The sequence below is a fragment of the Pleurodeles waltl genome, chromosome 5 (assembly GCF_031143425.1).
Source record: "Pleurodeles waltl isolate 20211129_DDA chromosome 5, aPleWal1.hap1.20221129, whole genome shotgun sequence".
In the NCBI taxonomy this organism is placed as follows: Eukaryota; Metazoa; Chordata; class Amphibia; order Caudata; family Salamandridae; genus Pleurodeles; species Pleurodeles waltl.
The window spans coordinates 1,861,825,512-1,861,852,830 of NC_090444.1; the positions used below are offsets into that span (position 1 = coordinate 1,861,825,512).

A 27,319-nucleotide genomic window follows, 5' to 3' on the forward strand; every position below is an offset into this window, starting at 1 on the left:
CACCCCCCACAGGCCCTGGGCAAACACAACCTGTGTGTCTATGTGTGTGTGCTGTGTGTATGCGGGGCTGTGTGTGCCGTCCATCTGTGAGCGTGGAGTGTCTGTGCAGGGCTATGTGTGCTCTCCATCTGTGAGCATGCAGTGTCTGTGCAGGGCTGTGTGTGCCGTCCATCTGTGAGCATGCAGTGTCTGTGCAGGGCTGTGTGTGCAGTGTCTGTGCAGGGCTGTGTGTGCTGTCCATCTGTGAGCATGCAGTGTCTGTGCAGGGCTGTGTGTGCCGTCCATCTGTGAGCATGCAGTGTCTGTGCAGGACTGTGTGTGCTGTCCATCTGTGAGCGTGCAGTGTCTGTGCAGGGCTGTGTGTGCTGTCCACCTGTGAGCGTGCAGTGTCTGTGCAGGACTGTGTGTGCCGTCCATCTGTGAGCATGCAGTGTCTGTGCAGGGCTGTGTGTGCTGTGTCTGTGCAGGGCTGTGTGTGCCATCCATCTGTGAGTGTGCAGTGTCTGTGCAGGGCTGTGTGTGCCGTCCATCTGTGAGCATGCAGTGTCTGTGCAGGGCTGTGTGTGCTGTGTCTGTGCAGGAATGTGTGTGCTGTCCATCTGTGAGCATGCAGTGTCTGTGCAGGACTGTGTGTGCTTTCCATCTGAGAGTGTGGAGTGTCTGTGCAGGGCTGAGTGTCTGTGCAGGGCTGTGTGTGCCGTCCATCTGTGAGCATGCAGTGTCTGTGCAGGGCTGTGTGTGCAGTGTCTGTGCAGGACTGTGTGTGCCGTCCATCTGTGAGCGCGCAGTGTCTGTGCAGGACTGTGTGTGCTGTCCATCTGTGAGTGTGGAGTGTCTGTGCAGGGCTGTGTGTGCAGTGTCTGTACAGGACTGTGTGTGCCGTCCATCTGTGAGCATGCAGTGTCTGTGCAGGGCTGTGTGTGCTGTCCATCTGTGAGTGGGGAGTGTCTGTGCAGGGCTGTGTGTGCTGTCCATCTGTGAGTGTGGACTGTCTGTGCAGGGCTGTGTGTGGAGTGTCTGTGCAGGGCTGTGTGTGCCGTCCATCTGTGAGCATGCAGTGTCTGTGCAGGGCTGTGTGTGCAGTGTCTGTGCAGGGCTGTGTGCGCAGTGTCTGTGCAGGACTGTGTGTGCTTTCCATCTGTGAGTGTGGTGTGGCTGTGCAGGGCTGTGTGTGCCATCCATCTGTGAGTGTGCAGTGTCTGTGCAGGGCTGTGTGTGCCGTCCATCTGTGAGTGTGCAGTGTCTGTGCAGGGCTGTGTGTGCCGTCCATCTGTGAGCATGCAGTGTCTGTGCAGGGCTGTGTGTGCAGTGTCTGTGCAAGGCTGTGTGTGCTGTCCATCTGTGAGCATGCAGTGTCTGTGCAGGGCTGTGTGCGCTGTCCATCTGTGAGCGTGCAGTGTCTGTGCAGGACTGTGTGTGCTGTCCATCTGTGAGCGTGCAGTGTCTGTGCAGGACTGTGTGTGCTGTCCATCTGTGAGCGTGCAGTGTCTGTGCAGGGCTGTGTGTGCTGTCCAACTGTGAGCGTGCAGTGTCTGTGCAGGACTGTGTGTGCCGTCCATCTGTGAGCATGCAGTGTCTGTGCAGGGCTGTGTGTGCTGTGTCTGTGCAGGGCTGTGTGTGCCGTCCATCTGTGAGTGTGCAGTGTCTGTGCAGGGCTGTGTGTGCCGTCCATCTGTGAGCGTGCAGTGTCTGTGCAGGGCTGTGTGTGCTGTGTCTGTGCAGGAATGTGTGTGCTGTCCATCTGTGAGCATGCAGTGTCTGTGCAGGACTGTGTGTGCTTTCCATCTGAGAGTGTGGAGTGTCTGTGCAGGGCTGAGTGTCTGTGCAGGGCTGAGTGTGCCGTCCATCTGTGAGCATGCAGTGTCTGTGCAGGGCTGTGTGTGCAGTGTCTGTGCAGGGCTGTGTGTGCTTTCCATCTGTGAGTGTGGAGTGTCTGTGCAGGGCTGTGTGTGCCGTCCATCTGTGAGTGTGCAGTGTCTGTGCAGGGCTGTGTGTGCCATCCATCTGTGAGCATGCAGTGTCTGTGCAGGGCTGTGTGTGCCGTCCATCTGTGAGCATGCAGTGTCTGTGCAGCACTGTGTGTGCTTTCCATCTGTGAGTGTGGAGTGTCTGTGCAGGGCTGTGTCTGTGCAGGACTGTGTGTGCTGTCCATCTGTGAGCATGCAGTGTCTGTGCAGGACTGTGTGTGCTTTCCATCTGTGAGTGTGGAGTGTCTGTGCAGGGCTGTGTGTGCCGTCCATCTGTGAGCATGCAGCGTCTGTGCAGGGCTGTGTGTGCTGTGTCTGTGCAGGACTGTGTGTGCAGTGTCTGTGCAGGGCTGTGTCTGCCGCCCATCTGTGAGCATGCAGTGTCTGTGCAGGGCTGTGTGTGCTGTCCATCTGTGAGTGTGGAGTGTCTGTGCAGGACTGTGTGTGCCTTCCATATGTGAGCGTGCATTGTCTGTGCAGGGCTGTGAGTGCTGTCCATCTGTGAGCATGCAGTGTCTGTGCAGGACTGTGTGTGCCTTCCATCTGTGAGCGTGCAGTGTCGGTGCAGGGCTGTGTGTGCTGTGTCTGTGCAAGACTGTGTGTGCCTTCCATCTGTGAGCGTGCAGTGTCTGAGCAGGGCTGTGTGTGCCGTCCATCTGTGAGCGTGCAGTGTCTGAGCAGGGCTGTGTGTGCTGTCCATCTGTGAGTGTGGAGTGTCTGTGCAGGGCTATGTGTGCTCTCCATCTGTGAGCGTGGAGGGTCTGTGCAGGGCTATGTGTGCTCTCCATCTGTGAGTGTGCATTGTCTGTGCAGGGCTATGTGTGCTCTCCATCTGTGAGGATGCAGTGTCTGTGTAGGGCTGTGTGTGCCGTCCATCTGTGAGTGTGCAGTGTCTGTGCAGGGCTGTGTGTGCTGTCCATCTGTGAGCGTGCAGTGTCTGTGCAGGGCTGTGTGTGCAGTGTCTGTGCAGGACTGTGTGTGCCGTCCATCTGTGAGCATGCAGTGTCTGTGTAGGGCTGTGTGTGCTGTCCATCTGTGAGTGTGGAGTGTCTGTGAAGGACTGTGAGTGCCTTCCATCTGTGAGCATGCAGTGTCTGTGCAGGGCTGTTTGTGCAGTGTCTGTACAGGACTGTGTGTGCCGTCCATCTGTGAGTGTGGAGTGTCTGTGCAGGGCTGTGTGTGCCGTCCATCTGTGAGTGTGCAGTGTCTGTGCAGGGCTGTGTGTGCCGTCCATCTGTGAGCGTGGAGTGTCTGTGCAGGGCTATGTGTGCCGTCCATCTGTGAGCGTGGAGTGTCTGTGCAGGGCTATGTGTGCTCTCCATCTGTGAGTGTGCATTGTCTGTGCAGGGCTATGTGTGCTCTCCATCTGTGAGCATGCAGTGTCTGTGCAGGGCTGTGTGTGCCGTCCATCTGTGAGCATGCAGTGTCTGTGCAGGGCTGTGTGTGCAGTGTCTGTACAGGACTGTGTGTGCCGTCCATCCCTGAGCATGCAGTGTCTGTGCAGGGCTGTGTGTGCTGTCCATCTGTGAGTGGGGAGTGTCTGAGCAGGGCTGTGTGTGCCGTCCATCTGTGAGTGTGGACTGTCTGTGCAGGGCTGTGTGTGGAGTGTCTGTGCAGGGCTGTGTGTGCCGTCCATCTGTGAGCATGCAGTGTCTGTGCAGGGCTGTGTGTGCAGTGTCTGTGCAGGGCTGTGTGCGCAGTGTCTGTGCAGGGCTGTGTGTGCCGTCCATCTGTGAGTGTGCAGTGTCTGTGCAGGGCTGTGTGCCGTCCATCTGTGAGTGTGCAGTGTCTGTGCAGGGCTGTGTGTGCCGTCCATCTGTGAGCATGCAGTGTCTGTGCAGGGCTGTGTGTGCAGTGTCTGTGCAAGGCTGTGTGTGCTGTCCATCTGTGAGTGTGGAGTGTCTGTGCAGGGCTGTGTGTGCTGTGTCTGTGCAGGAATGTGTGTGCTGTCCATCTGTGAGCATGCAGTGTCTGTGCAGGACTGTGTGTGCTTTCCATCTGTGAGTGTGGAGTGTCTGTGCAGGGCTGAGTGTGCCGTCCATCTGTGAGTGTGCAGTGTCTGTGCAGGGCTGTATGTGCCGTCCATCTGTGAGCATGCAGTGTCTGTGCAGGGCTCTGTGTGCCGTCCATCTGTGAGTGTGCAGTGTCTGTGCAGGGCTGTGTGTGCCGTCCATCTGTGAGCATGCAGTGTCTGTGCAGGACTGTGTGTGCTTTCCATCTGAGAGTGTGGAGTGTCTGTGCAGGGCTGTGTGTGCCGTCCATCTGTGAGTGTGCAGTGTCTGTGCAGGGCTGTGTGTGCCGTCCATCTGTGAGCATGCAGTGTCTGTGCAGGGCTGTGTGCGCAGTGTCTGTGCAGGGCTGTGTGCGCAGTGTCTGTGCAGGACTGTGTGTGCCGTCCATCTGTGAGTGTGCAGTGTCTGTGCAGGGCTGTGTGTGCCGTCCATCTGTGAGCATGCAGTGTCTGTGCAGGGCTGTGTGTGCCGTCCATCTGTGAGTGTGCAGTGTCTGTGCAGGGCTGTGTGTGCCGTCCATCTGTGAGCATGCAGTGTCTGTGCAGGGCTGTGTGTGCTGTGTCTGTGCAGGAATGTGTGTGCTGTCCATCTGTGAGCATGCAGTGTCTGTGCAGGACTGTGTGTGCTTTCCATCTGAGAGTGTGGAGTGTCTGTGCAGGGCTGAGTGTCTGTGCAGGGCTGTGTGTGCCGTCCATCTGTGAGCATGCAGTGTCTGTGCAGGGCTCTGTGTGCCGTCCATCTGTGAGCATGCAGTGTCTGTGCAGGGCTGTGTGCGCAGTGTCTGTGCAGGGCTGTGTGCGCAGTGTCTGTGCAGGAATATGTGTGCTTTCCATCTGTGAGTGTGGAGTGTCTGTGCAGGGCTGTGTGTAGAGTGTCTGTGCAGGGCTGTGTGTGCCGTCCATCTGTGAGTGTGCAGTGTCTGTGCAGGGCTGTGTGTGCCGTCCATCTGTGAGCATGCAGTGTCTGTGCAGGGCTGTGTGTGCAGTGTCTGTGCAGGGCTGTGTGCGCAGTGTCTGTGCAGGGCTGTGTGTGCTTTCCATCTGTGAGTGTGGAGTGTCTGTGCAAGGCTGTGTGTGCCGTCCATCTGTGAGTGTGCAGTGTCTGTGCAGGGCTGTGTGTGCCGTCCATCTGTGAGCATGCAGTGTCTGTGCAGGGCTGTGTGTGCCGTCCGTCTGTGAGTGTGGAGTGTCTGTGAAGGACTGTGTGTGCAGTCCATCTGTGAGTGTGGAGTGTCTGTGCAGGGCTATGTGTGCTCTCCATCTGTGAGCGTGGAGGGTCTGTGCAGGGCTATGTGTGCTCTCCATCTGTGAGTGTGCATTGTCTGTGCAGGGCTATGTGTGCTCTTCATCTGTGAGCATGCATTGTCTGTGCAGGGGTGTGTGTGTGCCATCCATCTGTGAGCATGCAGTGTCTGTGCAGGGCTGTGTGTGCCGTCCATCTGTGAGCATGCAGTGTCTGTGCAGGGCTGTGTGTGCTGTCCATCTGTGAGTGTGGAGTGTCTGTGAAGGACTGTGTGTGCCTTCCATATGTGAGCGTGCATTGTCTGTGCAGGGCTGTGTGTGCCGTCCATCTGTGAGCATGCAGTGTCTGTGCAGGGCTGTGTGTGCCGTCCATCTGTGAGCATGCAGTGTCTGTGCAGGGCTGTGTGTGCAGTGTCTGTACAGGACTATGTGTGCCGTCCATCTGTGAGTGTGGACTGTCTGTGCAGGGCTGTGTGTGCTGTCCATCTGTGAGCATGCAGTGTCTGTGCAGGGCTGTGTGTGCTGTCCATCTGTGAGTGTGGAGTGTCTGTGCAGGGCTGTGTGTGGAGTGTCTGTGCAGGGCTGTGTGTGCCGTCCATCTGTGAGTGTGGAGTGTCTGTGCAGGGCTGTGTGTGCCGTCCATCTGTGAGTGTGCAGTTTCTGTGCAGGGCTGTGTGTGCCGTCTATCTGTGAGCATGCAGTGTCTGTGCAGTGTCTGTGCAGGGCTGTGTGTGCCGTCCATCTGTGAGTGTGCAGTGTTTGTGCAGGGCTGTGTGTGCCGTCCATCTGTGAGCGTGCAGTGTCTGTGCAGGGCTGTGTGTGCCGTCCATCTGTGAGTGTGCAGTGTCTGTGCAGGGCTGTGTGTGCCGTCCATCTGTGAGCATGCAGTGTCTGTGCAGGGCTGTGTGTGCTGTGTCTGTGCAGGAATGTGTGTGCTGTCCATCTGTGAGCATGCAGTGTCTGTGCAGGACTGTGTGTGCTTTCCATCTGAGAGTGTGGAGTGTCTGTGCAGGGCTGAGTGTCTGTGCAGGGCTGTGTCTGCCGTCCATCTGTGAGTGTGCAGTGTCTGTGCAGGGCTGTGTGTGCAGTGTCTGTGCAGGGCTGTGTGTGCAGTGTCTGTGCAGGGCTGTGTGTGCCGTCCATCTGTGAGCATGCAGTGTCTGTGCAGGGCTGTGTGTGCAGTGTGTGTGCAGGGCTGTGTGTGCCGTCCATCTGTGAGCATGCAGTGTCTGTGCAGGGCTGTGTGTGCAGTGTCTGTGCAGGGCTGTGTGTGCAGTGTCTGTGCAGGGCTGTGTGTGCCGTCCATCTGTGAGCGTGGAGTGTCTGTGCAGGGCTGTGTGTGCCGTCCATCTGTGAGCATGCAGTGTCTGTGCAGGGCTGTGTGTGCTGTGTCTGTGCAGGACTGTGTGTGCAGTGTCTGTGCAGGTCTGTGTGTGCCGTCCATCTGTGACCATGCAGTGTCTGTGCAGGGCTGTGTGTGCTGTCCATCTGTGAGTATGCAGTGTCTGTGCAGGGCTGTGTGTGCCGTCCATCTGTGAGCATGCAGTGTCTGTGCAGGGCTGTGTGTGCCGTCCATCTGTGAGCATGCAGTGTCTGTGCAGGGCTGTGTGTGCAGTGTCTGTACAGGACTGTGTGTGCCGTCCATCTGTGAGTGTGGAGTGTCTGTGCAGGGCTGTGTGTGCCGTCCATCTGTGAGTGTGCAGTGTCTGTGCAGGGCTGTGTGTGCCGTCCATCTGTGAGCGTGGAGTGTCTGTGCAGGGCTATGTGTGCTCTCCATCTGTGAGAGTGCATTGTCTGTGCAGGGCTATGTGTGCTCTCCATCTGTGAGCATGCAGTGTCTGTGCAGGGCTGTGTGTGCCGTCCATCTGTGAGCATGCAGTGTCTGTGCAGGGCTGTGTGTGCAGTGTCTGTACAGGACTGTGTGTGCCGTCCATCTGTGAGCATGCAGTGTCTGTGCAGGGCTGTGTGTGCTGTCCATCTGTGAGTGGGGAGTGTCTGTGCAGGGCTGTGTGTGCCGTCCATCTGTGAGTGTGGACTGTCTGTGCAGGGCTGTGTGTGGAGTGTCTGTGCAGGGCTGTGTGTGCCGTCCATCTGTGAGCATGCAGTGTCTGTGCAGGGCTGTGTGTGGAGTGTCTGTGCAGGGCTGTGTGTGCCGTCCATCTGTGAGCATGCAGTGTCTGTGCAGGGCTGTGTGTGCAGTGTCTGTGCAGGGCTGTGTGCGCAGTGTCTGTGCAGGGCTGTGTGTGCTTTCCATCTGTGACTGTGGTGTGTCTGTGCAGGGCTGTGTGTGCCGTCCATCTGTGAGTGTGCAGTGTCTGTGCAGGGCTGTGTGCCGTCCATCTGTGAGTGTGCAGTGTCTGTGCAGTGTCTGTGCAGGGCTGTGTGTGCCGTCCATCTGTGAGCATGCAGTGTCTGTGCAGGGCTGTGTGTGGAGTGTCTGTGCAGGGCTGTGTGTGCTGTCCATCTGTGAGCATGCAGTGTCTGTGCAGGGCTGTGTGTGCAGTGTCTGTGCAGGGCTGTGTGCGCAGTGTCTGTGCAGGGCTGTGTGCACAGTGTCTGTGCAGGGCTGTGTGTGCCGTCCATCTGTGAGTGTGCAGTGTCTGTGCAGGGCTGTGTGTGCCGTCCATCTGTGAGCATGCAGTGTCTGTGCAGGGCTGTGTGTGCAGTCCATCTGTGAGTGTGCAGTGTCTGTGCAGGGCTGTGTGTACCGTCCATCTGTGAGCATGCAGTGTCTGTGCAGGGCTTTGTGTGCTGTGTCTGTGCAGGAATGTGTGTGCTGTCCATCTGTGAGCATGCAGTGTCTGTGCAGGACTGTGTGTGCTTTCCATCTGAGAGTGTGGAGTGTCTGTGCAGGGCTGAGTGTCTGTGCAGGACTGTGTGTGCCGTCCATCTGTGAGCATGCAGTGTCTGTGCAGGGCTGTGTGTGCAGTGTCTGTGCAGGGCTGTGTGCGCAGTGTCTGTGCAGGGCTGTGTGCGCAGTGTCTGTGCAGGGCTGTGTGCGCCGTCCATCTGTGAGTGTGCAGTGTCTGTGCAGGGCTGTGTGTGCCGTCCATCTGTGAGCATGCAGTGTCTGTGCAGGGCTGTGTGTGCCGTCCATCTGTGAGTGTGCAGTGTCTGTGCAGGGCTGTGTGTGCCGTCCATCTGTGAGCATGCAGTGTCTGTGCAGGGCTGTGTGCGCTGTGTCTGTGCAGGAATGTGTGTGCTGTCCATCTGTGAGCATGCAGTGTCTGTGCAGGACTGTGTGTGCTTTCCATCTGAGAGTGTGGAGTGTCTGTGCAGGGCTGAGTGTCTGTGCAGGGCTGTGTGTGCCATCCATCTGTGAGTGTGCAGTGTCTGTGCAGCGCTGTGTGTGCCGTCCATCTGTGAGCATGCAGTGTCTGTGCAGGGCTGTGTGTGCTGTGTCTGTGCAGGAATGTGTGTGCTGTCCATCTGTGAGCATGCAGTGTCTGTGCAGGACTGTGTGTGCTTTCCATCTGAGAGTGTGGAGTGTCTGTGCAGGGCTGAGTGTCTGTGCAGGGCTGTGTGTGCCGTCCATCTGTGAGTGTGCAGTGTCTGTGCAGGGCTGTGTGTGCCGTCCATCTGTGAGCATGCAGTGTCTGTGCAGGGCTGTGTGTGCAGTGTCTGTGCAGGGCTGTGTGCGCAGTGTCTGTGCAGGGCTGTGTGCGCAGTGTCTGTGCAGGGCTGTGTGTGCCGTCCATCTGTGAGTGTGCAGTGTCTGTGCAGGGCTGTGTGTGCCGTCCATCTGTGAGCATGCAGTGTCTGTGCAGGGCTGTGTGTGCAGTGTCTGTGCAGGGATGTGTGTGCAGTGTCTGTGCAGGGATGTGTGTGCAGTGTCTGTGCAGGGCTGTGTGTGCTGTCCATCTGTGAGTGTGGAGGGTCTGTGCAGGGTTGTTTGTGCTCTCCATCTGTGAGCATGCAGTGTCTGTGCAGGGCTGGGTGTGCTGTGTCTGTGCAGGGCTGTGTGTGCTGTCCATCTGTGAGCATGCAGTGTCTGTGCAGGGCTGTGTGTGCTGTCCATCTGTGAGTGTGCAGTGTCTGTGCAGGGCTGTGTGTGCTGTCCATCTGTGAGCGTGCAGTGTCTGTGCAGGGCTGTGTGTGCTGTCCATCTGTGAGCATGCAGGGTCTGTGCAGGGCTGTGTGTGCAGTGTCTGTGCAGGGCTGTGTGTGCTGTCCATCTGTGAGTGTGGAGTGTCTGTGCAGGGCTGTGTGTGCCATCCATCTGTGACCATGCAGGGTCTGTGCAGGGCTGTATGTGCCTTCCATCCGTGAGCGTGCAGAGTCTGTGCAGGGCTGTGTGTGCTGTGTCTGTGCAGGGCTGTGTGTGCTGTCGATCTGTGAGTGTGGTGTGTCTGTGCAGGACTGTGTGTGCTGTCCATCTGTGAGTGTGCTGTGTCTGTGCAGGACTGTGTGTGCTGTCCATCTGTGAGCGTGCAGTGTCTGTGCAGGGCTCTGTGTGTGCTGTCCATCTGTGAGTGTGGAGTGTCTGTGCAGGGCTGTGTGTGCCGTCCATCTGAGAGTGTGGAGTGTCAGTGCAGGGCTGTGTGTGCTTTCCATCTGTGAGTGTGCAGTGTCTGTGCAGGGCTATGTGTGCTGTCCATCTGTGAGCATGCACTGTCTGTGCAGGGCTGTGTTTGCTGTGTCTGTGCAGGGCTGTGTGTGCAGTGTCTGTGCAGGGTTGTGTGTGCTGTCCATCTGTGAGCGTGGAGGGTCTGTGAAGGGCTATGTGTGCTTTCCATCTGTGAGTGTGGATTGTCTGTGCAGGACTGTGTGTGCCGTCCATCTGTGAGCATGCAGTGCCTGGGCAGGACTGTGTGTGCAGTGTCTGTGCAGGACTGTGTGTGCTGTGTGTGTGCAGGACTGTGTGTGCTGTCCATCTGTGAGTGTGGATTGTCTGTGCAGGACTGTGTGTGCCATCCATCTGTGAGTGTGGATTGTCTGTGCAAGACTGTGTGTGCCGTCCATCTGTGAGCATGCAGTGTCTGTGCAGGGCTGCGTGTGCAGTGTCTGTGCAGGGCTGTGTGTGCCGTCCATCTGTGAGCATGCAGTGTCTGTGCAGGCCTGTGTGTGCTGTCCCTCTGTGAGTGTGCAGTGTCTGTGCAGGGCTGTGTGTGATGTGTCTGTGCAGGGCTGGGTGTGCAGTGTCTGTGCAGGGCTGTGTGTGCAGTGTCTGTGCAGGGCTGTGAGTGCAGTGTCTGTGCAGGGCTGTGTGTGCAGTGTCTGTGCAGGGCTGTGTTTGCCGTCCATCTGTGAGCATGCAGCGTCTGTGCAGGGCTGTGTGTGTTGTGTCTGTGCAGGACTGTGTGTGCTGTCCATCTGTGAGCATGCAGGGCTGTATGTGCTGTCCATCTGTGAGTGTGGAGTGTCTGTGCAGGGCTGTGTGTGTCGTCCATCTGTGAGCATGCAGTGTCTGTTCAGGGATGTGTGTGCAGTGTCTGTGCAAGGCTGTGTGTGCTGTCCATCTGTGAGCATGCAGTGTCTGTGCAGGGATGTGTGTGCAGTGTCTGTGCAAGGCTGTGTGTGCCGTCCATCTGTGAGCATGCAGTGTCTGTGCAGGGCTATGTGTGCTCTCCATCTGTGAGCGTGCAGTGTCTGTGCAGGGCTGTGTGTGCTGTGTCTGTGCAGGGCTGTGTGTGCTGTCCATCTGTGAGCGTGGAGGGTCTGTGCAGGGCTATGTGTGCTCTCCATCTGTGAGCGTGCAGTGTCTGTGCAGGGCTGTGTGTGCTGTGTCTGTGCAGGGCTATGTGTGCTCTCCATCTGTGAGCGTGCAGTGTCTGTGCAGGGCTGTGTGTGCTGTGTCTGTGCAGGGCTATGTGTGCTCTCCATCTGTGAGCATGCAGTGTCTGTGCAGGGCTGTGTGTGCTGTCCATCTGTGAGCATGCAGTGTCTGTGCAGGGCTGTGTGTGCTGTCCATCTGTGAGCATGCAGTATCTGTGCAGGACTGTGTGTGCCTTCCATCTGTGAGCGTGCAGTGTCTGTGCAGGGCTGTGTGTGCTGTCCATCTGTGAGCATGCAGGGTCTGTGCAGGGCTGTGTGTGCTGTGTCTGTGCAGGGCTGTGTGTGCAGTGTCTGTGCAGGGCTGTGTGTGCAGTGTCTGTGCAGGGCTGTGTGTGCTGTCCATCTGTGAGTGTGGAGTGTCTGTGCAGGGCTGTGTGTGCCATCCATCTGTGAGCATGCAGGGTCTGTGCAGGGCTGTATGTGCCTTCCATCCGTGAGCGTGCAGAGTCTGTGCAGGGCTGTGTGTGCTGTGTCTGTGCAGGACTGTGTGTGCTGTCGATCTGTGAGTGTGGTGTGTCTGTGCAGGACTGTGTGTGCTGTCCATCTGTGAGTGTGCTGTGTCTGTGCAGGACGGTGTGTGCTGTCCATCTGTGAGCGTGCAGTGTCTGTGCAGGGCTCTGTGTGTGCTGTCCATCTGTGAGTGTGGAGTGTCTGTGCAGGGCTGTGTGTGCCGTCCATCTGAGAGTGTGGAGTGTCTGTGCAGGGCTGTGTGTGCTTTCCATCTGTGAGTGTGCAGTGTCTGTGCAGGGCTATGTGTGCTGTCCATCTGTGAGCATGCACTGTCTGTGCAGGGCTGTGTTTGCTGTGTCTGTGCAGGGCTGTGTGTGCAGTGTCTGTGCAGGGTTGTGTGTGCTGTCCATCTGTGAGCGTGGAGGGTCTGTGAAGGGCTATGTGTGCTTTCCATCTGTGAGTGTGGATTGTCTGTGCAGGACTGTGTGTGCCGTCCATCTGTGAGCATGCAGTGCCTGGGCAGGACTGTGTGTGCAGTGTCTGTGCAGGACTGTGTGTGCTGTGTGTGTGCAGGACTATGTGTGCCATCCATCTGTGAGTGTGGATTGTCTGTGCAAGACTGTGTGTGCCGTCCATCTGTGAGCATGCAGTGTCTGTGCAGGGCTGCGTGTGCAGTGTCTGGGCAGGGCTGTGTGTGCCGTCCATCTGTGAGCATGCAGTGTCTGTGCAGGGCTATGTGTGCTCTCCATCTGTGAGCGTGCAGTGTCTGTGCAGGGCTGTGTGTGCTGTGTCTGTGCAGGGCTGTGTGTGCTGTCCATCTGTGAGCGTGGAGGGTCTGTGCAGGGCTATGTGTGCTCTCCATCTGTGAGCGTGCAGTGTCTGTGCAGGGCTGTGTGTGCTGTGTCTGTGCAGGGCTATGTGTGCTCTCCATCTGTGAGCATGCAGTGTCTGTGCAGGCCTGTGTGTGCTGTCCCTCTGTGAGTGTGCAGTGTCTGTGCAGGGATGTGTGTGATGTGTCTGTGCAGGGCTGTGTGTGCAGTGTCTGTGCAGGGCTGTGTGTGCAGTGTCTGTGCAGGGCTGTGTGTGCAGTGTCTGTGCAGGGCTGTGTGTGCAGTGTCTGTGCAGGGCTGTGTGTGCAGTGTCTGTGCAGGGCTGTGTTTGCCGTCCATCTGTGAGCATGCAGTGTCTGTGCAGGGCTGTGTGTGCTGTGTGTGTGCAGGACTGTGTGTGCTGTCCATCTGTGAGCATGCAGGGCTGTATGTGCTGTCCATCTGTGAGTGTGGAGTGTCTGTGCAGGGCTGTGTGTGTCGTCCATCTGTGAGCATGCAGTGTCTGTTCAGGGATGTGTGTGCAGTGTCTGTGCAAGGCTGTGTGTGCTGTCCATCTGTGAGCATGCAGTGTCTGTGCAGGGATGTGTGTGCAGTGTCTGTGCAAGGCTGTGTGTGCCGTCCATCTGTGAGCATGCAGTGTCTGTGCAGGGCTATGTGTGCTCTCCATCTGTGAGCGTGCAGTGTCTGTGCAGGGCTGTGTGTGCTGTGTCTGTGCAGGGCTGTGTGTGCTGTCCATCTGTGAGCGTGGAGGGTCTGTGCAGGGCTATGTGTGCTCTCCATCTGTGAGCGTGCAGTGTCTGTGCAGGGCTGTGTGTGCTGTGTCTGTGCAGGGCTATGTGTGCTCTCCATCTGTGAGCATGCAGTGTCTGTGCAGGGCTGTGTGTGCTGTCCATCTGTGAGCATGCAGTGTCTGTGCAGGGCTGTGTGTGCTGTCCATCTGTGAGCGTGCATTGTCTGTGCAGGGCTGTGTGTGCTGTCCATCTGTGAGCATGCAGTGTCTGTGCAGGACTGTGTGTGCCTTCCATCTGTGAGCGTGCAGTGTCTGTGCAGGGCTGTGTGTGCTTTGCCTATGCAGGACTGTGTGTGCCGTCCATCTGTGAGTGGGGAGTGTCTGTGCAGGACTGTGTGTGCTTTCCATCTGAGAGTGTGGAGTGTTTGTGCAGGGCTGTGTGTGCCGTCCATCTGTGAGTGTGCAGTGTCTGTGCGGGACTGTGTGTGCCTTCCATCTGTGAGCGTGCAGTGTCTTTGCAGGGCTGTGTGTGCCGTCCATCTGTGAGCATGCAGTGTCTGTGCAGGGCTGTGTGTGCTGTGTCTGTGCAGGACTGTGTGTGCTGTCCATCTGTGAGCATGCAGTGTCTGTGCAGGGCTGTGTGTGCTGTCCATCTGTGAGTGTGGAGTGTCTGTGCAGAGCTGTGTGTGCCGTCCATCTGTGAGCATGCAGTGTCTGTGCAGGACTGTGTGTGCCTTCCAACTGTGAGCGTGTAGTGTCTGTGCAGGGCTGTGTGTGCCGTCCATCTGTGAGCATGCAGTGTCTGTGCAGGACTGTGTGTGCTTTCCATCTGAGAGTTTGGAGTGTCTGTGCAGGGCTGTGTGTGCTGTCCATCTGTGAGCATGCAGTGTCTGTGCAGGGCTGTGTGTGCTGTCCATCTGTGAGTGTGGAGTGTCTGTGCAGGGCTGTATGTGCTGTGTCTTTGCAGGACTGTGTGTGCAGTGTCTGTGCAGGACTGTGTGTGCTCTCCATCTGTGAGCATGCAGTGTCTGTGCAGGGCTGTGTGTGCTGTCCATCTGTGAGTGTGGAGTGTCTGTGCAGGACTGTGTGTGCCTTCCATCTGTGAGCGTGCATTGTCTGTGCAGGGCTGTGTGTGCCGTCTATCTGTGAGCATGCAGTGTCTGTGCAGGGCTGCGTGTGCAGTGTCTGTGCAGGACTGTGTGTGCTGTGCATCTATGAGTGTGCAGTGTCTGTGCAGGGATGTGTGTGCAGTGTCTGTGCAAGGCTGTGTGTGCCATCCATCTGTGAGCATGCAGTGTCTGTGCAGGGATGTGTGTGCAGTGTCTGTGCAGGGATGTGTGTGCAGTGTCTGTGCAGGGCTGTGTGTGCTGTCCATCTGTGAGTGTGGAGGGTCTGTGCAGGGCTGTGTGTGCTGTGTCTGTGCAGGGCTGTGTGTGCTGTCCATCTGTGAGCATGCAGTGTCTGTGCAGGGCTGGGTGTGCTTTCCATCTGTGAGTGTGCAGGGCTGTGTGTGCTGTCCATCTGTGAGCATGCAGTGTCTGTGCAGGACTGTGTGTGCTGTCCATCTGTGAGTGTGCAGTGTCTGTGCAGGGATGTGTGTGCAATGTCTGTGCAGGGATGTGTGTGCAGTGTCTGTGCAGGGATGTGTGTGCAGTGTCTGTGCAGGGATGTGTGTGCAGTGTCTGTGCAGGGATGTGTGTGCAGTGTCTGTGCAGGGCTGTGTGTGCTGTCCATCTGTGAGCATGCAGTGTCTGTGCAGGGCTGTGTGTGCTGTGTCTGTGCAGGGCTGTGTGTGCTGTCCATCTGTGAGCATGCAGTGTCTGTGCAGGGCTGTGTGTGCTGTCCATCTGTGAGCATGCAGTGTCTGTGCAGGGCTGTGTGTGCTGTCCATCTGTGAGTGTGCAGTGTCTGTGCAGGGCTGTGTGTGCTGTCCATCTGTGAGCGTGCAGTGTCTGTGCAGGGCTGTGTGTGCTGTCCATCTGTGAGCATGCAGGGTCTGTGCAGGGCTGTGTGTGCTGTGTCTGTGCAGGGCTGTGTGTGCAGTGTCTGTGCAGGGCTGTGTGTGCTGTCCATCTGTGAGTGTGGAGTGTCTGTGCAGGGCTGTGTGTGCCATCCATCTGTGAGCAGGCAGGGTCTGTGCAGGGCTGTATGTGCCTTCCATCCGTGAGCGTGCAGAGTCTGTGCAGGGCTGTGTGTGCTGTGTCTGTGCAGGACTGTGTGTGCTGTCGATCTGTGAGTGTGGTGTGTCTGTGCAGGACTGTGTGTGCTGTCCATCTGTGAGTGTGCTGTGTCTGTGCAGGACTGTGTGTGCTGTCCATCTGTGAGCGTGCAGTGTCTGTGCAGGGCTCTGTGTGTGCTGTCCATCTGTGAGTGTGGAGTGTCTGTGCAGGGCTGTGTGTGCCGTCCATCTGAGAGTGTGGAGTGTCTGTGCAGGGCTGTGTGTGCTTTCCATCTGTGAGTGTGCAGTGTCTGTGCAGGGCTATGTGTGCTGTCCATCTGTGAGCATGCACTGTCTGTGCAGGGCTGTGTTTGCTGTGTCTGTGCAGGGCTGTGTGTGCAGTGTCTGTGCAGGGTTGTGTGTGCTGTCCATCTGTGAGCGTGGAGGGTCTGTGAAGGGCTATGTGTGCTTTCCATCTGTGAGTGTGGATTGTCTGTGCAGGACTGTGTGTGCCGTCCATCTGTGAGCATGCAGTGCCTGGGCAGGACTGTGTGTGCAGTGTCTGTGCAGGACTGTGTGTGCTGTGTGTGTGCAGGACTGTGAGTGCTGTCCATCTGTGAGTGTGGATTGCCTGTGCAGGACTGTGTGTGCCATCCATCTGTGAGTGTGGATTGTCTGTGCAAGACTGTGTGTGCCGTCCATCTGTGAGCATGCAGTGTCTGTGCAGGGCTGCGTGTGCAGTGTCTGTGCAGGGCTGTGTGTGTCGTCCATCTGTGAGCATGCAGTGTCTGTGCAGGCCTGTGTGTGCTGTCCCTCTGTGAGTGTGCAGTGTCTGTGCAGGGATGTGTGTGATGTGTCTGTGCAGGGCTGTGTGTGCAGTGTCTGTGCAGGGCTGTGTGTGCAGTGTCTGTGCAGGGCTGTGTGTGCAGTGTCTGTGCAGGGCTGTGTGTGCAGTGTCTGTGCAGGGCTGTGTTTGCCGTCCATCTGTGAGCATGCAGCGTCTGTGCAGGGCTGTGTGTGTTGTGTCTGTGCAGGACTGTGTGTGCTGTCCATCTGTGAGCATGCAGGGCTGTATGTGCTGTCCATCTGTGAGTGTGGAGTGTCTGTGCAGGGCTGTGTGTGTCGTCCATCTGTGAGCATGCAGTGTCTGTTCAGGGATGTGTGTGCAGTGTCTGTGCAAGGCTGTGTGTGCTGTCCATCTGTGAGCATGCAGTGTCTGTGCAGGGATGTGTGTGCAGTGTCTGTGCAGGACTGTGTGTGCTGTGCATCTATGAGTGTGCAGTGTCTGTGCAGGGATGTGTGTGCAGTGTCTGTGCAAGGCTGTGTGTGCCATCCATCTGTGAGCATGCAGTGTCTGTGCAGGGATGTGTGTGCAGTGTCTGTGCAGGGATGTGTGTGCAGTGTCTGTGCAGGGGTGTGTGTGCAGTGTCTGTGCAGGGCTGTGTGTGCTGTCCATCTGTGAGTGTGGAGGGTCTGTGCAGGGCTGTGTGTGCTGTGTCTGTGCAGGGCTGTGTGTGCTGTCCATCTGTGAGCATGCAGTGTCTGTGCAGGGCTGGGTGTGCTTTCCATCTGTGAGTGTGCAGGGCTGTGTGTGCTGTCCATCTGTGAGCATGCAGTGTCTGTGCAGGACTGTGTGTGCTGTCCATCTGTGAGTGTGCAGTGTCTGTGCAGGGATGTGTGTGCAATGTCTGTGCAGGGATGTGTGTGCAGTGTCTGTGCAGGGATGTGTGTGCAGTGTCTGTGCAGGGATGTGTGTGCAGTGTCTGTGCAGGGATGTGTGTGCAGTGTCTGTGCAGGGATGTGTGTGCAGTGTCTGTGCAGGGCTGTGTGTGCTGTCCATCTGTGAGCATGCAGTGTCTGTGCAGGGCTGTGTGTGCTGTGTCTGTGCAGGGCTGTGTGTGCTGTCCATCTGTGAGCATGCAGTGTCTGTGCAGGGCTGTGTGTGCTGTCCATCTGTGAGCATGCAGTGTCTGTGCAGGGCTGTGTGTGCTGTCCATCTGTGAGTGTGCAGTGTCTGTGCAGGGCTGTGTGTGCTGTCCATCTGTGAGCGTGCAGTGTCTGTGCAGGGCTGTGTGTGCTGTCCATCTGTGAGCATGCAGGGTCTGTGCAGGGCTGTGTGTGCTGTGTCTGTGCAGGGCTGTGTGTGCAGTGTCTGTGCAGGGCTGTGTGTGCTGTCCATCTGTGAGTGTGGAGTGTCTGTGCAGGGCTGTGTGTGCCATCCATCTGTGAGCAGGCAGGGTCTGTGCAGGGCTGTATGTGCCTTCCATCCGTGAGCGTGCAGAGTCTGTGCAGGGCTGTGTGTGCTGTGTCTGTGCAGGACTGTGTGTGCTGTCGATCTGTGAGTGTGGTGTGTCTGTGCAGGACTGTGTGTGCTGTCCATCTGTGAGTGTGCTGTGTCTGTGCAGGACTGTGTGTGCTGTCCATCTGTGAGCGTGCAGTGTCTGTGCAGGGCTCTGTGTGTGCTGTCCATCTGTGAGTGTGGAGTGTCTGTGCAGGGCTGTGTGTGCCGTCCATCTGAGAGTGTGGAGTGTCTGTGCAGGGCTGTGTGTGCTTTCCATCTGTGAGTGTGCAGTGTCTGTGCAGGGCTATGTGTGCTGTCCATCTGTGAGCATGCACTGTCTGTGCAGGGCTGTGTTTGCTGTGTCTGTGCAGGGCTGTGTGTGCAGTGTCTGTGCAGGGTTGTGTGTGCTGTCCATCTGTGAGCGTGGAGGGTCTGTGAAGGGCTATGTGTGCTTTCCATCTGTGAGTGTGGATTGTCTGTGCAGGACTGTGTGTGCCGTCCATCTGTGAGCATGCAGTGCCTGGGCAGGACTGTGTGTGCAGTGTCTGTGCAGGACTGTGTGTGCTGTGTGTGTGCAGGACTGTGTGTGCTGTCCATCTGTGAGTGTGGATTGCCTGTGCAGGACTGTGTGTGCCATCCATCTGTGAGTGTGGATTGTCTGTGCAAGACTGTGTGTGCCGTCCATCTGTGAGCATGCAGTGTCTGTGCAGGGCTGCGTGTGCAGTGTCTGTGCAGGGCTGTGTGTGTCGTCCATCTGTGAGCATGCAGTGTCTGTGCAGGCCTGTGTGTGCTGTCCCTCTGTGAGTGTGCAGTGTCTGTGCAGGGATGTGTGTGATGTGTCTGTGCAGGGCTGTGTGTGCAGTGTCTGTGCAGGGCTGTGTGTGCAGTGTCTGTGCAGGGCTGTGTGTGCAGTGTCTGTGCAGGGCTGTGTGTGCAGTGTCTGTGCAGGGCTGTGTGTGCAGTGTCTGTGCAGGGCTGTGTTTGCCGTCCATCTGTGAGCATGCAGCGTCTGTGCAGGGCTGTGTGTGTTGTGTCTGTGCAGGACTGTGTGTGCTGTCCATCTGTGAGCATGCAGGGCTGTATGTGCTGTCCATCTGTGAGTGTGGAGTGTCTGTGCAGGGCTGTGTGTGTCGTCCATCTGTGAGCATGCAGTGTCTGTTCAGGGATGTGTGTGCAGTGTCTGTGCAAGGCTGTGTGTGCTGTCCATCTGTGAGCATGCAGTGTCTGTGCAGGGATGTGTGTGCAGTGTCTGTGCAAGGCTGTGTGTGCCGTCCATCTGTGAGCATGCAGTGTCTGTGCAGGGCTATGTGTGCTCTCCATCTGTGAGCGTGCAGTGTCTGTGCAGGGCTGTGTGTGCTGTGTCTGTGCAGGGCTGTGTGTGCTGTCCATCTGTGAGCGTGGAGGGTCTGTGCAGGGCTATGTGTGCTCTCCATCTGTGAGCGTGCAGTGTCTGTGCAGGGCTGTGTGTGCTGTGTCTGTGCAGGGCTGTGTGTGCAGTGTCTGTGCAGGGCTGTGTGTGCAGTGTCTGTGCAGGGCTGTGTGTGCAGTGTCTGTGCAGGGCTGTGTTTGCCGTCCATCTGTGAGCATGCAGCGTCTGTGCAGGGCTGTGTGTGTTGTGTCTGTGCAGGACTGTGTGTGCTGTCCATCTGTGAGCATGCAGGGATGTATGTGCTGTCCATCTGTGAGTGTGGAGTGTCTGTGCAGGGCTGTGTGTGTCGTCCATCTGTGAGCATGCAGTGTCTGTTCAGGGATGTGTGTGCAGTGTCTGTGCAAGGCTGTGTGTGCTGTCCATCTGTGAGCATGCAGTGTCTGTGCAGGGATGTGTGTGCAGTGTCTGTGCAAGGCTGTGTGTGCCGTCCATCTGTGAGCATGCAGTGTCTGTGCAGGGCTATGTGTGCTCTCCATCTGTGAGCGTGCAGTGTCTGTGCAGGGCTATGTGTGCAGTGTCTGTGCAGGTCTGTGTGTGCAGTGTCTGTGCAGGGCTGTGTTTGCCGTCCATCTGTGAGCATGCAGTGTCTGTGCAGGGCTGTGTGTGCTGTGTGTGTGCAGGACTGTGTGTGCTGTCCATCTGTGAGCATGCAGGGCTGTATGTGCTGTCCATCTGTGAGTGTGGAGTGTCTGTGCAGGGCTGTGTGTGTCGTCCATCTGTGAGCATGCAGTGTCTGTTCAGGGATGTGTGTGCAGTGTCTGTGCAAGGCTGTGTGTGCTGTCCATCTGTGAGCATGCAGTGTCTGTGCAGGGATGTGTGTGCAGTGTCTGTGCAAGGCTGTGTGTGCTGTGTCTGTGCAGGGCTGTGTGTGCTGTCCATCTGTGAGCGTGGAGGGTCTGTGCAGGGCTATGTGTGCTCTCCATCTGTGAGCGTGCAGTGTCTGTGCAGGGCTGTGTGTGCTGTGTCTGTGCAGGGCTATGTGTGCTCTCCATCTGTGAGCATGCAGTGTCTGTGCAGGGCTGTGTGTGCTGTGTCTGTGCAGGGCTGTGTGTGCTCTCCATCTGTGAGCGTGCAGTGTCTGTGCAGGGCTGTGTGTGCTGTGTCTGTGCAGGGCTGTGTGTGCTGTCCATCTGTGAGCGTGGAGGGTCTGTGCAGGGCTATGTGTGCTCTCCATCTGTGAGCGTGCAGTGTCTGTGCAGGGCTGTGTGTGCTGTGTCTGTGCAGGGCTATGTGTGCTCTCCATCTGTGAGCATGCAGTGTCTGTGCAGGGCTGTGTGTGCTGTCCATCTGTGAGCATGCAGTGTCTGTGCAGGGCTGTGTGTGCTGTCCATCTGTGAGCGTGCATTGTCTGTGCAGGCTGTGTGTGCTGTCCATCTGTGAGCATGCAGTGTCTGTGCAGGACTGTGTGTGCCTTCCATCTGTGAGCGTGCAGTGTCTGTGCAGGGCTGTGTGTGCTTTGCCTATGCAGGACTGTGTGTGCCGTCCATCTGTGAGCATGCAGTGTCTGTGCAGGGCTGTGTGTGCTGTCCATCTGTGAGTGTGGAGTGTTTGTGCAGGGCTGTGTGTGCCGTCCATCTGTGAGTGTGCAGTGTCTGTGCGGGACTGTGTGTGCCTTCCATCTGTGAGCGTGCAGTGTCTTTGCAGGGCTGTGTGTGCCGTCCATCTGTGAGCATGCAGTGTCTGTGCAGGGCTGTGTGTGCTATGTCTGTGCAGGACTGTGTGTGCTGTCCATCTGTGAGCATGCAGTGTCTGTGCAGGGCTGTGTGTGCTGTCCATCTGTGAGTGGGGAGTGTCTGTGCAGGACTGTGTGTGCTTTCCATCTGAGAGTGTGGAGTGTTTGTGCAGGGCTGTGTGTGCCGTCCATCTGTGAGTGTGCAGTGTCTGTGCGGGACTGTGTGTGCCTTCCATCTGTGAGCGTGCAGTGTCTTTGCAGGGCTGTGTGTGCCGTCCATCTGTGAGCATGCAGTGTCTGTGCAGGGCTGTGTGTGCTGTGTCTGTGCAGGACTGTGTGTGCTGTCCATCTGTGAGCATGCAGTGTCTGTGCAGGGCTGTGTGTGCTGTCCATCTGTGAGTGTGCAGTGTCTGTGCGGGACTGTGTGTGCCTTCCATCTGTGAGCGTGCAGTGTCTTTGCAGGGCTGTGTGTGCCGTCCATCTGTGAGCATGCAGTGTCTGTGCAGGGCTGTGTGTGCTGTGTCTGTGCAGGACTGTGTGTGCTGTCCATCTGTGAGCATGCAGTGTCTGTGCAGGGCTGTGTGTGCTGTCCATCTGTGAGTGTGGAGTGTCTGTGCAGAGCTGTGTGTGCCGTCCATCTGTGAGCATGCAGTGTCTGTGCAGGACTGTGTGTGCCTTCCAACTGTGAGCGTGTAGTGTCTGTGCAGGGCTGTGTGTGCCGTCCATCTGTGAGCATGCAGTGTCTGTGCAGGACTGTGTGTGCTTTCCATCTGAGAGTTTGGAGTGTCTGTGCAGGGCTGTGTGTGCTGTCCATCTGTGAGCATGCAGTGTCTGTGCAGGGCTGTGTGTGCTGTCCATCTGTGAGTGTGGAGTGTCTGTGCAGGGCTGTATGTGCTGTGTCTTTGCAGGACTGTGTGTGCAGTGTCTGTGCAGGACTGTGTGTGCTCTCCATCTGTGAGGATGCAGTGTCTGTGCAGGGCTGTGTGTGCTGTCCATCTGTGAGTGTGGAGTGTCTGTGCAGGACTGTGTGTGCCTTCCATCTGTGAGCATGCAGTGTCTGTGCAGGGCTGCGTGTGCAGTGTCTGTGCAGGACTGTGTGTGCTGTGCATCTGTGAGTGTGCAGTGTCTGTGCAGGGATGTGTGTGCAGTGTCTGTGCAAGGCTGTGTGTGCCATCCATCTGTGAGCATGCAGTGTCTGTGCAGGGATGTCTGTGCAGTGTCTGTGCAGGGGTGTGTGTGCAGTGTCTGTGCAGGGCTGTGTGTGCTGTCCATCTGTGAGTGTGGAGGGTCTGTGCAGGGCTGTGTGTGCTGTGTCTGTGCAGGGCTGTGTGTGCTGTCCATCTGTGAGCATGCAGTGTCTGTGCAGGGCTGGGTGTGCTTTCCATCTGTGAGTGTGCAGGGCTGTGTGTGCTGTCCATCTGTGAGCATGCAGTGTCTGTGCAGGACTGTGTGTGCTGTCCATCTGTGAGTGTGCAGTGTCTGTGCAGGGATGTGTGTGCAATGTCTGTGCAGGGATGTGTGTGCAGTGTCTGTGCAGGGATGTGTGTGCAGTGTCTGTGCAGGGATGTGTGTGCAGTGTCTGTGCAGGGATGTGTGTGCAGTGTCTGTGCAGGGCTGTGTGTGCTGTCCATCTGTGAGTGTGGAGGGTCTGTGCAGGGTTGTTTGTGCTCTCCATCTGTGAGCATGCAGTGTCTGTGCAGGGCTGTGTGTGCTGTGTCTGTGCAGGGCTGTGTGTGCTGTCCATCTGTGAGCATGCAGTGTCTGTGCAGGGCTGTGTGTGCTGTCCATCTGTGAGCATGCAGTGTCTGTGCAGGGCTGTGTGTGCTGTCCATCTGTGAGTGTGCAGTGTCTGTGCAGGGCTGTGTGTGCTGTCCATCTGTGAGCGTGCAGTGTCTGTGCAGGGCTGTGTGTGCTGTCCATCTGTGAGCATGCAGGGTCTGTGCAGGGCTGTGTGTGCTGTGTCTGTGCAGGGCTGTGTGTGCAGTGTCTGTGCAGGGCTGTGTGTGCTGTCCATCTGTGAGTGTGGAGTGTCTGTGCAGGGCTGTGTGTGCCATCCATCTGTGAGCATGCAGGGTCTGTGCAGGGCTGTATGTGCCTTCCATCCGTGAGCGTGCAGAGTCTGTGCAGGGCTGTGTGTGCTGTGTCTGTGCAGGACTGTGTGTGCTGTCGATCTGTGAGTGTGGTGTGTCTGTGCAGGACTGTGTGTGCTGTCCATCTGTGAGTGTGCTGTGTCTGTGCAGGACTGTGTGTGCTGTCCATCTGTGAGCGTGCAGTGTCTGTGCAGGGCTCTGTGTGTGCTGTCCATCTGTGAGTGTGGAGTGTCTGTGCAGGGCTGTGTGTGCCGTCCATCTGAGAGTGTGGAGTGTCTGTGCAGGGCTGTGTGTGCTTTCCATCTGTGAGTGTGCAGTGTCTGTGCAGGGCTATGTGTGCTGTCCATCTGTGAGCATGCACTGTCTGTGCAGGGCTGTGTTTGCTGTGTCTGTGCAGGGCTGTGTGTGCAGTGTCTGTGCAGGGTTGTGTGTGCTGTCCATCTGTGAGCGTGGAGGGTCTGTGAAGGGCTATGTGTGCTTTCCATCTGTGAGTGTGGATTGTCTGTGCAGGACTGTGTGTGCCGTCCATCTGTGAGCATGCAGTGCCTGGGCAGGACTGTGTGTGCAGTGTCTGTGCAGGACTGTGTGTGCTGTGTGTGTGCAGGACTGTGTGTGCTGTCCATCTGTGAGTGTGGATTGTCTGTGCAGGACTGTGTGTGCCATCCATCTGTGAGTGTGGATTGTCTGTGCAAGACTGTGTGTGCCGTCCATCTGTGAGCATGCAGTGTCTGTGCAGGGCTGCGTGTGCAGTGTCTGTGCAGGGCTGTGTGTGTCGTCCATCTGTGAGCATGCAGTGTCTGTGCAGGCCTGTGTGTGCTGTCCCTCTGTGAGTGTGCAGTGTCTGTGCAGGGATGTGTGTGATGTGTCTGTGCAGGGCTGTGTGTGCAGTGTCTGTGCAGGGCTGTGTGTGCAGTGTCTGTGCAGGGCTGTGTGTGCAGTGTCTGTGCAGGGCTGTGTGTGCAGTGTCTGTGCAGGGCTGTGTGTGCAGTGTCTGTGCAGGGCTGTGTGTGCAGTGTCTGTGCAGGGCTGTGTTTGCCGTCCATCTGTGAGCATGCAGCGTCTGTGCAGGGCTGTGTGTGTTGTGTCTGTGCAGGACTGTGTGTGCTGTCCATCTGTGAGCATGCAGGGCTGTATGTGCTGTCCATCTGTGAGTGTGGAGTGTCTGTGCAGGGCTGTGTGTGTCGTCCATCTGTGAGCATGCAGTGTCTGTTCAGGGATGTGTGTGCAGTGTCTGTGCAAGGCTGTGTGTGCTGTCCATCTGTGAGCATGCAGTGTCTGTGCAGGGATGTGTGTGCAGTGTCTGTGCAAGGCTGTGTGTGCCGTCCATCTGTGAGCATGCAGTGTCTGTGCAGGGCTATGTGTGCTCTCCATCTGTGAGCGTGCAGTGTCTGTGCAGGGCTGTGTGTGCTGTGTCTGTGCAGGGCTGTGTGTGCTGTCCATCTGTAAGCGTGGAGGGTCTGTGCAGGGCTATGTGTGCTCTCCATCTGTGAGCGTGCAGTGTCTGTGCAGGGCTGTGTGTGCTGTGTCTGTGCAGGGCTATGTGTGCTCTCCATCTGTGAGCGTGCAGTGTCTGTGCAGGGCTGTGTGTGCTGTGTCTGTGCAGGGCTATGTGTGCTCTCCATCTGTGAGCATGCAGTGTCTGTGCAGGGCTGTGTGTGCTGTCCATCTGTGAGCGTGCAGTGTCTGTGCAGGGCTGTGTGTGCTGTCCATCTGTGAGCGTGCATTGTCTGTGCAGGGCTGTGTGTGCTGTCCATCTGTGAGCATGCAGTGTCTGTGCAGGACTGTGTGTGCCTTCCATCTGTGAGCGTGCAGTGTCTGTGCAGGGCTGTGTGTGCTTTGCCTATGCAGGACTGTGTGTGCCGTCCATCTGTGAGCATGCAGTGTCTGTGCAGGGCTGTGTGTGCTGTCCATCTGTGAGTGGGGAGTGTCTGTGCAGGACTGTGTGTGCTTTCCATCTGAGAGTGTGGAGTGTTTGTGCAGGACTGTGTGTGCCGTCCATCTGTGAGTGTGCAGTGTCTGTGCGGGACTGTGTGTGCCTTCCATCTGTGAGCGTGCAGTGTCTTTGCAGGGCTGTGTGTGCCGTCCATCTGTGAGCATGCAGTGTCTGTGCAGGGCTGTGTGTGCTGTGTCTCTGGAGGACTGTGTGTGCTGTCCATCTGTGAGCATGCAGTGTCTGTGCAGGGCTGTGTGTGCTGTCCATCTGTGAGTGTGGAGTGTCTGTGCAGAGCTGTGTGTGCCGTCCATCTGTGAGCATGCAGTGCCTGTGCAGGACTGTGTGTGCCTTCCACCTGTGAGCGTGTAGTGTCTGTGCAGGGCTGTGTGTGCCGTCCATCTGTGAGCATGCAGTGTCTGTGCAGGGCTGTGTGTGCTGTGTCTGTGCAGGACTGTGTGTGCTTTCCATCTGAGAGTGTGGAGTGTCTGTGCAGGGCTGTGTGTGCTGTCCATCTGTGAGTGTGGAGTGTCTGTGCAGGGCTGTATGTGCTGTGTCTTTGCAGGACTGTGTGTGCAGTGTCTGTGCAGGACTGTGTGTGCTCTCCATCTGTGAGCATGCAGTGTCTGTGCAGGGCTGTGTGTGCTGTCCATCTGTGAGTGTGGAGTGTCTGTGCAGGGCTGTGTGTGCTGTGTCTGTGCAGGACTGTGTGTGCTTTCCATCTGTGAGTGTGCAGTGTCTGTGCAGGACTGTGTGTGCTGTGTCTGTGCAAGACTGTGTGTGCTGTGTCTGTGCAGGGCTGTGTGTGCAGTGTCTGTGAAAGGCTGTGTGTGCTGTCCATCTGTGAGCATGCAGTGTATGTGCAGGGCTGTGTGTGTTGTCCACCTGTAAGCGTGGAGGGTCTGCGCAGGGCTGTGTGTGTTGTGTCTGTGCAGGACTGTGTGTGCAGTGTCTGTGCAGGGCTGTGTGTGCTGTCCATCTGTGAGTGTGGAGTGTCTGTGCAGGGCTGTGTGTGCTGTGTCTGTGCAGGACTGTGTGTGCTTTCCATCTGTGAGTGTGCAGTGTCTGTGCAGGACTGTGTGTGCTGTGTCTGTGCAGGGCTGTGTGTGCAGTGTCTGTGAAAGGCTGTGTGTGCTGTCCATCTGTGAGCATGCAGTGTATGTGCAGGGCTGTGTGTGTTGTCCACCTGTAAGCGTGGAGGGTCTGCGCAGGGCTTTGTGTGCTGTGTCTGTGCAGGACTGTGTGTGCTCTCTATCTGTGAGCATGCAGTGTCTGTACAGTGTCTCTGCCGGGTGCTACACTGGGCATTAAACATGGGGATGTAGGAGCAGGTCTGCATTGGCCTACTAAGACCCACTGCCCCTCCTCTGCCTTTAACGGAGCTCCCCACATTACAGTGTTCTAATATAGCATTATAGCCCTCTGCCAGGGGCTACACTGGGCATTAAGAATGGGAATGTAGGAGCAGGTCTGTACCAGCCTTTATAAGCCCTTTTCCACTTCCCTGTTATCAACCGAGCTCTCAGCAGCTGAAGCTGCTTCTGTGTACACCTGTGTGTGGCCCCTGTGTGTCCGGTGGAAGATGCAGCCGCCTGTGCCCCTGGCAGCACAGACCCAGGGGCGACTGAATGCAGAGCAGTGCCAGGCTCAGAGGCTGCCAGCTCTTCACCCTCAGCTGCCCTGCCAGGCTGCACAGCATATGCATGGGAACGGCACGTTAAAGCACCGGCTGGGGATGCCTGTTGCTATGGTAACACCAGTCAGCCATTCCTCTGTTTACTGTGGTTCAGGGGAGGTATCTCGCCTCTGGATGTTGGCCGCCCTCCTCCCTTCCCCAGCGCAGGCTCAGTGGAAGCCTGGTGGGAGCAAAGGGTCTGGCTCGCATGCATTTGTGGATTTAACCTTATGACCTGGATGTTAATGTTTATCAGTAGAGCAGGTTCTCTACGAATATCCAAGGAACTCAATGTTTTCAGGAATTCCGCTGAAGCACACACTTCGGTTTACTGAGTAGTGGGCGCTCCCTTAAGGCCGCTGCGGGCATCTGCTAGATCACATCACCACGAGAGGGCGCCCGAGAACAATGCAGACTAAAAAAGGCATTGCTAGCAGGGAATTGGGACCAGATAAGGGAGGACCGAAAACCTAGTGAGTTGCAAGAGCGCTAAAGCTTGAAAAACTGATGGGACTGCTCACTTTACAATTGCAGATTAGTTAAAAAAATGCACTGTTCAGATCTGACGTTGGTGCACACATGGGGTTTGCAAGAGGGGTGTTGGCAACAATGCAGTGGCCTAGGCACCGATCTTTACTATGCACTGAATGGGACGCTGCATGGCGAACTGGCCTATCAGAGCCTATCACAGGTCTGTGAGGACTGCAATAGGCCAGGACTGTGCGGACTGACCAATCAGAGCCTCTCATCGGCCTGTGAGGACTGCAATGGGACAGTGCTGGGCGGGCTCACCAATCAGAGCACCTCACAGGTCTGTAAGGACTGCAATAGACCAGGGCTGGGCGGACTGACCAATCGGAGCCTCTCACAGGTCTGTAGTGACTGCAATGGGACAGTGCTGGGTGGACTGACCAATCAGAGCACGTCAGGGGTCTGTGACCGCTGCAATGGGACAGTGCTGGGCGGACTGACCAATCAGACTCTCTCACAGGTTTGTAATGACTGCAATGGGACAGTGGTGGGCGGACTGACCAATCAATCAATCAATCAATCGCATTTATAAAGCGCGCTACTCACCC

The 27,319-nt window shown here is 56.9% G+C and overlaps 1 protein-coding gene across 1 annotated transcript in view; it reads right to left on the bottom strand.

The window, feature by feature from the left end:
* Window positions 1–27,319, bottom strand: part of TMEM151B (transmembrane protein 151B) — a 149,219-nt gene that overhangs the window by 106,474 nt on the left and 15,426 nt on the right. The window lies entirely within an intron of this gene.